Raw genomic sequence first — 10,644 nt, forward strand, 5'->3', positions numbered from 1 at the left:
ACATAGAGTGTTGTACCTGTATTTTTATAGGTACTCTCTTGCTTTAAATTTCTTATCCTTAATATTATTTCATGCTTTCTGGGACACTGACCCTTGATGCATTACATTATTGTATTAATTGTTTTGATGATTAAAAACAAAGCAAGTTCAGAAGGTTTTCATTCTGACATCATTTATTCTATTTCTAGTTTATACTGACCTGTGTCTGAAAACTACTTGTGATTATAAAAATTAAATCAATACGAAGAAGTTACTGCATCTGATTATGCCAGTGTAGCTCTGCACAATTCCCAAAGATGCCATTCACACCATACTGGATGTGGATGACTCCCCCTCGAGTATGTACAACCTGCATGGCCATACACAGTGGTGTCATCTCCTATGGGGCTCATTTTCCTATCATTATGTATAGAGTATACGAGCAAATTTCATGTAAAAGTTTTGCACTCTGCAGCAACTACTTACTTGCTTCCTTTTTGTCCAGTTTTGCAACTACTCTTCTGAGTCTCAAATATATAGACTCCATACCTAACAAAACTTCAACTACTTGATCTGTGGAGACAGAGGGAAAATTGTCCACTCAAGACCATCAAAAGTAGGAATCTCTTAAGTAGGAAGATACGATTTCAAAATCCCCATTCAATTACTTGAACATGTTATTTGCGGACTCTAAGCCTCATTTTCTTCAGTAGTAATATAATGGTAGTAGAACCTCAGTTTTTTCATTCAGTTACCGCAGTGATATAATTAAATTGAAAAGAAGTCAGCACAATTTCTGCCATATGTGGGGGCTCGAGAGATATTAAAGGACCCTGAAGGAATTCCTGTGATAGCCCTGAGATTTAGCTCAAACGTTGACTTAAGGACCTCCATTCACTCATGTTAACCCAAATGACTCAAGCATAGCAGGCTGTCCACTGAGGTGGGTGAGCACTTGAACTTACCATTTTCCTGGGTACTTGCTACTGTGTCTAGAGACTGTGTTGCACTAGGCCACAGATGCTAAAGTCAAGAGACAAAGCCTGGGGTGCTAGCAGGGATCCGAGGTAGACAATAGACTTCTGCCTTACCTAAAGGATACTATTTCCAGAGACTGATTCAAATATAAAGGTACCTTTCAAATAAAACTAATGGAGAGATTTACTGTCGCAGCAAGAATAGAAAGAAATGAGGAAAGGAGAGAAGGAAGGAAGGAAGGAAGGAAGGAAGGAAGGAAGGAAGGAAGGAAGGAAGGAAGGAAGGAAGGAAGGAAGGAAGGAAATTTTCTTGTGTATTCCTAATCATAAGCCTACGTTTAGGTAGACTTAAAAATGGAGTTCACTCTGTATATATGACCTGACACCCCAGATCAAAAATTTACTTTCACCTTGTCCAGATAAATGCCATAGGAAGAAAGAATTCTAAATATGCATGTACCTAATAACATTATATGTTATGTGTATGTTTGTAGAAATATATTTAAAATGGCAGAACTACAAGAACAAATACATAATTCTATAATTCTGTTATCATAGTAGAAGATTTTAATGTATCTCTGTGATTGGTAGATTAAACAGAATCAAAAATATTGTTAATGATACAGAAGATTTGAATAACACAGTTAACAAGCTTGATTTAATGGGCATATATAGAATTCTACACTGAGTAACTGCAAAATGCACATTTTAGACATATATGAAACGTTTGCAAAAATTAACCCTGTATTATACTGTAAATTGAATCTTAATAAATTTCAAAGGACTGGTATCCTGTGGACCACATTCTCTAACTCGGTGGTTCTCAAATTTGCATTCATTAAAATAACATGAAAGACTTGTGTTAAAATCCAAAGTACTCCACCCCACCCACAAAGATTCTGATATGGTAGGTCTGGAATTGAGGCCAAGAATTTGCATTTTTAACAGGTTTTCAATTGTATTGGTTCCCTAGGACTGTCCTTAACAAAGTATCACAAACTGGGTGGCTGAAAACAACAGACACAGGAAACAACAGAAATATATTTTCTCACATTCTGGAGGTTAGACGTTTGAAATCAAGGCGTTGGGAATGCTCTGTCTAAAGGTTATAGGGGAGTCTGTTAAATGCCCTTCTCTTAGCTTCTGGTATTGCCAGCAATCCTTGGCATCCCTTGGCTTTTAACACATCAGTAAGCTGGGTGTGGTGGCTAATCCCTATAATACCGGCACTTTGGGAAGTAGAGGTGGGCAGATCTCTTGAGTCCAGGAGCTCGAGACCAGCCTGGGCAACACAGCAAAACCTTGTCTCTACAAAAAATACAAAAAATAGTTGAGCATGGTTCTCTGCACCTATAGTCCCAGCTACTCAGGAGACCGAGATGGGAGAATTGCTTGAGCTAGGATGTCAAGGCTGCAGTGAGCTGTGATTATGCCACTCCACACCAGTCTGAGCAACAGAGTGAAACTCTCAGAAAAAAAGAAAAAAATTCCAATTACTCCAGTCACTGCCTCTATCATCACATGGTATCATCCTTATGTGCCTCTGTGTCTCTTCTCTTCTTATAATTATATTAGTCATATTGAATTAGGGCCTATTCTAATCAAGTATGGCATCATCTTAATTTGATTATACTAAAGACCAGTTTCCAAATAAGGTCCATGCATTCACAGGTACCTGAGGTTAGGACTCCAGCATATACTTTGGGGGAACATAATTCAATTCACACCAGGTAATCTTGTTGCTGCTAGTTCTGGAACCAAACTTTAAGGACCACTGCATTAAACAAAATGAAATTAAGTCAGATGTCAATAGTTGAAAGCTTTTATTTTAAAAAGCCAGTATGTTAAGAACTTAAGAACATTCCTCCAAGTAAGAAATCACAATGAAAATAAGAAAATACTTATAATTGAGTAATTGTAGTACTACATGTCTACATTCATATATGTAGCTAAACCAGTACTAAGAGGGAAATTTATAATCTTAATATTTATGTTGGAAAATAAAAATAGTCAAAATAAATGGGCAAAGAATTAGAAGGAAGGAATAGAAATAAAAGGAGAAATAAATAAAATAGCAAGGTGCATCTTTCAAGACTAATAAAATAGAAAATAAAACAACTATCTGGCAGCATTTACCAAGGAAAAAAGAGTGAAAAAAAATATTGGGAATGAAAAGACAATTGAATTACAAATATGGTAAAGATTAAAAGATAAAAATAACATAATAAAAAACAGATTTTTAATGTAAGTAATGTCAAAAATACTAGAGAATAATTTAATAAAAAATAGCTCAAAAGGAAATAAAATTCTGAATATCCATTAAAGGTGGGTTTATCCTGAGAATAAAAGGCTGGGTCAAAATTAAAAAATCAACCAATATAGTACATCATATTTATAAGTAAAAGAAGAAAAATCATGTAATCATATCAATTGGTGCAGAAAAAGCTTTAGACAAAATCTAACACCCAATCATGATAAAAACTCTCAGAAAAAAAAAAAAAAGGAATAGAGGGGAAACTTCCTCAACTTGATAAAGAGAATCTACAATAAACCTACAACTAACATCATACTTAATGGTGAAAGACTGAAACTTTCGCCTTAAAATGTAGAATAAGCCAAGAATGTCTGCGCTCATCTCTTCTATTTGATATCATACTACGGATTTTGGCAAGGAAAACAAATATAAGGTATACAGATTGGAAAAGGGGAAATGAAATTAACTCTATGCACAGATAACGTGATCACCTATGCAGAAAATTCCAAGAATCTTCTTTTAAAAAAAGATACCTAGAACTGAGTCTAGCAAGATCACAGAATATAACATCAATATATAAATATTAGCTACATTTCTATATAATAGCAGTGAATATGTGGAAATAAAAATTTTTTAAAGAGTAAAATTTACAAAAGCACCAAAACATGAAATGTTTTGAAATTTCATGAAATTTATTAGCTACATTTCTATATAATAGAAAAAAAATTAGCTACATTTAAATAGAAAAAAGCTGCATTTATAATAGAAAAAAAATTTAGCTACATTTCTATATAATAGCAGTGAATATGTGGAAATAAAAATTTTTTAAAGAGTAAAATTTACAAAAGCACTAAAACATGAAATGTTTAGAAATAAATCTTATTAAATATGTACAAAGGCTGCATAATGAAAACTACAAAAATCAAAGGTCTAATTAAACACATAAATACAAACACATATCATCTTATTATGTTTTGTTCAATAGCATTTCATCACAGACACTGAATTTTTTACAAATCTACAAATCCTCAAGCAAGTCTGTAGGTGTCGTTTTTCCAATAGCATGTGCTCGCTTCATGTCTTTGTGTTAAATTTTGGTAATTCTTGCAATATTTTAACTCTTTCATTATTATTATCTATTATCGCAATATGTGGTCAGCAATTTCTGTTGCTACTTTTGTCATTGTTTTAGGGTACCACTAACTGCATCCCTGTAAGACGGTGAACTTAATCGATAAATGGTTGTGTGTGTTCTGACTGCTCCATCAACCAGCCATTGCCCTATCCCTCTCCCTCTCTTCAGGCTTCCCTATTGCTTGAGACAAAACATATTGAAATTAGGCCAAATAATAACCTGACAATGGCCTCTAAAGTGTCCCAATGAAAAAAAGAATCCCAGATCTCTTACTTTATTTTATTTTAAAAAATTTTTAATTTTTATGGGTGCATAGTAGGTGTATATATTTGTGTGGTGCATGACATGGTTTGATAAGGTATGCAATATGAAATAAGCACATTGTGCAGAATGGGGTACCCATCCCCTCAGGCATTCATCCTGTGAGTTACATTCAATCTAATTACATTCTTTAATTATTATTGGCTATATTCACCCTATTGTGCTATTAAATAGTAGGTCTTATTCATTATTTCTATTTTTTGTACCCATTAACCATGCCCACATCCCCCACCAAACCCCTGTGACCCTTCCCAACCTCTGGTAACCACCCTTCTACTCCCTGTGTCCATGAGTTCAATTGATTTGATTTTTAAATCCCACAAATAAGTGAGAGCAAGGTTTGTCTTTCTGTACCTGGCTTATTTCACTTTACATAATGACCTCCAATTCCATTCATGTTGTTGCAAATGACTGGATCTCATTCGTCTTTATGGCTAAATAGTACTCCATTGGGTTTATGTGCCACATTTTCTTTACCCATTCATCTGTTGATGGACACTTAGGTTGCTTCCAAATCTTAGCTATTGTCAATAGTGCTGCAACAAACATAGGAGTGCAGATATCTCTTCAGTATATTGATTTGCTTTCTTTTGGGTATATACCCAGCAGTGGAATTGCTGGATTATATGGTAGCTCCATTTTTAGTTTTTTGAGGAACCTCCAAACTGTTCTTCATAGAGATTGTACTAATTTACATTCTCATGAACAGTGTACAAGGGTTCCCTTTTCTCAATTTGCTATTTTTTATTGCCTTGCTTTTGGATATAAGCCATATCAACGAGGGTGAGATGATATTTCATTGTAGTTTTGATTTGCATTTCTCTGATGATCAGTAATGCTAAGCACCTTTCATCTGCCTGTTTTCTGTTTGTATGTCTTCTTTTGATAAATGCCTATTCAAATATTTTGCCCATTTTTGACAGGATTATTTTTTTTTTCCTGTAGAGTTGTTTGAGCTCCTTATATATTCTGGTTATTAATCCCTTGTCAGATGCATAGTTTGCAAATATTTTCTCCCACTCTGTGGGTTGTCTCTTCACTTTGTTGATTGTGTCCTTTGCTATGTAGAAGATTTTTAATTTGATGTGATCCCATTTGTCCGTGTTAGCTTTGATTGCCTGTGTTTGTTGGGTATTGCTCAAGAAGTCTTTGCCCAGACCAATATCCTGGAGATTTTCCCCATTGTTTTCTTGTAGGAGTTTCATAGTTTGAGGTCTTCAATTTAAGTCTTTAATTCATTTTGATTTCATTTTTGTACATGGCAAGAGATACGAGTCTAGTTTCAGTCTTTTGCATATGGATATCTAGTTTTCCCAGAACCATTTATTGAAGAGACTGTTGTCCATTCCCCATACTGTCCCCTTTTTTGGTGCCTTTGTCAAAAATCAGTTCACTGTAGGTGCGTGAATTTATTTCTGGCTTCTCTACTATGTTCCATTGGTTTAAATGTCTGTTTTTATGCTCGTAGTTTTATGCAAGCTGGTTACTACAGCTTTGTAGTATAATTTAAAGTCAGGTAATGTGATTCTTCCAGTTTTTTTACTTTTGCTTAGGATAGCTTTGGCTATTCTGGGTCTTTTCTGGCTCCTTATACATTTTGGGATAGTTTTTTTGCTATTTCTGTGAAGAATGTCATTGATATTTGGATAGGGATTGCATTGAATCTGAAGATTGCTTTGGGTACTATGAACATTTTAACAATATTGGTCTTCCAATTCATGAACATGGAATGTTTTTCCTTTTTTTTTTTTTTTTTTTTTTTGGTGTTCTCTTTAATTTCCTTCATCAGTGTTTTATAACTTTCATTACAGAGATCTTTCACTTCTTTGTTTAATTCCCAGGTATTTAATTTTATGTGTGGCTATTATAAATGGAATTACTTTTTAAATTTCTTTTTCACATTGTTCACTATTGGTATATATATAAATGCTACTGATTATATGTTGATTTTGTATTCTGCAACTTTACTGAATTTGTTTATCAGTTCTAATCTTTATCTTGTGGAGTCTTTAGGTTTTTCTAAATATAAGATTACAACACCTTCAAACAAGGATAATTTGACTTCTTCCTCATCCAATTTGGATGCCCTTTATATCTTTCTCTTGTCTGATTGCTCTGGCTAGGACTTCTATTCACTATGTTGAGTAACAGTGGTGACAATGGACATGCTTGTCATGTTCCAGATCTTCAGAGAAAGGCTTTCAGTATGATACTAGCTCTGGGTCTGTTGTATATGGCTTTTATTATGTCAAGGTATTTTCCTTCTATCCCCAGTTTTTTTGAGGGAATAATGAAGGGATGTTGAGTTTTATCAAATGCATTTTCAGCATCAATTGAAATGATCATATAGTTTTTATCCTTCATTCTGTTGATATGATGTATCACACTGATTGATTTGTGTATGTTGAGTCATCCTTGCATCCAAGGGATAAATCCCACTTGGTCATAATGAATGATCTTTCTAAAGTATGGTTGAATTTGGTTTGGTAGTATTTTGTTGAGGATTTTTGCATCAATATTCATCAGAAATATTGGCCTGTAGTTTTCTCTTTTTTTCTTAATGTGTCCTTGTCTGCTTTTGGTATTAGGGTAATACTGGTTTCATAGAATGAGTTTGAAAGTAGTTCCTCTTCTATTTTTCAGAATAGTTTGAGTAGGATTTGGTATTAGTTCTTCTTTAAATGTTTGGTTGAATTCATACAGTGAGGCTGTGTTCCAGGCTTTTCTTTACTGAGATACTTTTGATTACACCTTCAATCTTGTTGTTACTGGTCTGTTCAGGTTTGGATTTCTTCCTGATCCAATCTTAGTAGTTGTATGTATCTAGGAATTTGTCTATTTCTTCTAATTTTTCAATGTTGTTGGCATATAGTTGCTCATAGTAGCCACTAATAATCCTTGGAATTTCTGCAGTATCTACTGTAATGTGTCTTTTTTCATTTCTGATTTTATTTATTGAGATCTCCTCTCTCTCTCTCTCTCACTCTCTCTCTCTCTCTTTTCTTTTTAGTTTGGCTAAAGGTTTGTCAATGTTGTTTAACTCTTTAAATAACTAACTTTTTGTTTCTTTAATCTTTTGGGATATTTTCATTTCAGTTTCATTTATTTCTGCTCTTTATTATTTTTCTTCTGTTAATTTTGGGTTTGGTTTACTTTTGCTCTTCTAATTCTTTAAGATGCATCATTAGATTGTTTATTTGAAGTTTTCCCTTCTTTCAATTTAGGCATTTATAGCTATAAACTTCCCTCTGAGTACTGCTTTTACTTTATTCCAAACGTTTTGCATCCATATTTATCAGAGGCATTTGGTATTTTGTTTTTCCATTATCATTTGTTTCAAGAAATTTGTAAATTTTCTTCTTAATATCTTCATTGACCCACTGGTCATTCAGGAGCATACTGTTTATTTTCTATGTGTTTGTATAGTCTCCAAGATTCATCTTGTTATTACTTTCTAGTTTGATTTCACTGTGGTCAGAGAAGATGCTTGCTATAATTTCAACTTTTTTTAAGACTTGTCTTGCATCCTAACATATGGCCTATCTTTGAGAATGTTCTGTGTGCTGACAAAAAGAAGGTGTATTCTGTAGCTCTTGGATGAAATGTTCTGTAAATAGCTATTAGATCTATTTCGTCTAGAGTGCAGATTAAGTCTGATGTTTCTTTGCTGATGTTCTGTCTAGAAGATCCGTCTAATGCTCAAAGTGGGATGTTGAAGTCTCTAGCTCTTATTGTATCAGGGCCTAATTCTCTCTAATAATATTTCCTTTATATATAGGGGTGCTCCAGTGTTGGGTACATATATTTAAAATTGTTGTATCCTCTTGCTGAAATGTCCCTGTCATTATTATATGGTGACCTGCTTTGTCTTGTCTTACAGTTTTTGTCTTGAAATCTATTTAGTCTTACATAAGTGTAGTGACACCTACTCTTTTCTGATTTTCATTGGCATGGATTATCTTTTTTCATCTCATTATTTTCAACCTATGAGTGTCTTTATAGGTGAAGTGTTTCTTACAGGCAACAGATCAAGGGGTTTTGTTTTTTCATTCACTCAGCCCGTCTATGTCTTTTGATTTAAGAATTTAGTCTTCTTTCTTTCTTTCATTCCTGTCTTTTTCTAGTGAAGATAATTTTCTCCAATGGTATAATTTAGTATCTTGCTTTTTATTTTTTGTGTATGCATTGTATGTTTCTTTAGTTTAAGGTTACCATGATGCTTGCAAATACTATCTTATAACCCATTATTTTAATCTGATAACAACTTAACGATGTTTGCGTAAACAACCAGAAAGAACACTAATAAAAACTCTATGCCTTAACTGAATCCCCTACTTTTAAGCTTTATTTATGTTTATATCTTATTGTATTGACTATGTCTTAAAAAGTTGTTATAATTATCATTTTTAATTGGCTCATCATTTAGTCTTTCTACTTAGGATAAGACTAGATTATACATCACAGTTACAATGTTATAACATTCTGTGTTTTTCTGTGTACTTACTGTTACCAGTGAGTTTTGTAAATGCCTTCAGGTGATTATTTATTGCTCATTAATGTCATTTTTTCAGACTGAAGTACTCTCTTTAGCATTTCTGAGGCTTGCTGGCTTCAGGTGAGACTCTGAACATTACCAGCTATTGTGGCTACAGGGCAAAACTCCTTCTGCTTGAGAAAAGCAGAGGGAAAGTAAAGGGGCCTTTGTCTTGAGCCTTAGGTACCAGCATAGCCACAAGGGGTTACAGCAATAAGCAGGCTCTTAGGGTCCCTGATTCTGAGACTTGATTCTTGGATGGTATTTCTGGACCTTCCCTGGGCCACAGGGGAGCTCACTGCCCTCAATGGGGAGTCTCAGGCCAGGAACAAATCATGATGAGCTGACTTAAGAGACTTGGACCTGAAGGGAACATTTGCAGTAGTCTGGGAGTACTCTTTGCAGTCTGGGCTGGTTGTGGCTATGGTGTGAGGCTCCTGTGCCTTTAGGAAGGGTAGGGAAGAGCCTAAAGGGCCCAAAGGCTCTTCAGTTAGCAGATGATGAATGTTACCATGGGTCCTTTCCTTCAATGCAATGGGTTTCCTTCTTTCCTAGGATGTGTCTAGAAACTTTGTCTGAAACCTCGGGCCTCTAAAGAGGGCCTCACAACTCTGACTGGCACCCTATCCTGCTGTGGCTTGGCTGGTATTCTGGATATAAGACACAGTCTTCCCCACTCTTCTCTTTCCTCTCCTCAAGTGAAAGATAGGGTTCTCTTTTGGATCTGTGAGCTGTGCAGCCTGAAGTTAGAAGAGGGGAGATGCTGGCACTCCCTTGGCTGCCCCAGCTGGTGTCTTAGTATGTCGTGTTCCCCCTCGGTCCACGGTTCTAAGCCTAGTTCAGCACTAGGACTCACCTAAGAGCTGTGGTTCTTATGGCATAGACTGCCTTTCAAGTTTACTTAGAGACACAGAGTGCTGTAGCCCTCAGTGGTGAGGTTTGCAGTCGCTCAAGTTTGGACCACTACTGAGATCAGTGATTCCTCTCTGGCTAAGGCTGGTTTCAATGCTCCTTCCATGGGCAGACATCAGCTGAGTGTGGTCTGGTTTTCCTGGTTTTCCTTTCTGCTCTAACAGGACAGCACTGAGCTCACTGTGTCACAGTTGCTGTGTTCTCCCTCTCGCAGCACCCAGAAATGAGCTCTCTGCACCACACAGCTGTGCGGGGTAGGAGAGGGGCAGTGTCAATGGTTCGGGACTATTTTTTAAAATCTCTTCAGTGTCTCTTTCAGCAATATGAAGTTAAAACCAGGTACTATGAGTACTCACCTAATTTTTGGTTCTTTTGAAGGTATTTTTTCCGTGTCGATAGTTGTTGACTTGATGTCCTTGCAGGGGCATGATTGATGTAGCTTTCTATTTTGCCATCTTGCTCCACCCTCTCTCAGATCTCTCATTTTTTTTTAATCAAAAACTATAAGTGACTTAGCTTAGTGAAAAAGGCA

Source organism: Theropithecus gelada, chromosome 2 (assembly GCF_003255815.1).
Source record: "Theropithecus gelada isolate Dixy chromosome 2, Tgel_1.0, whole genome shotgun sequence".
Classification (NCBI taxonomy): domain Eukaryota; kingdom Metazoa; phylum Chordata; class Mammalia; order Primates; family Cercopithecidae; genus Theropithecus; species Theropithecus gelada.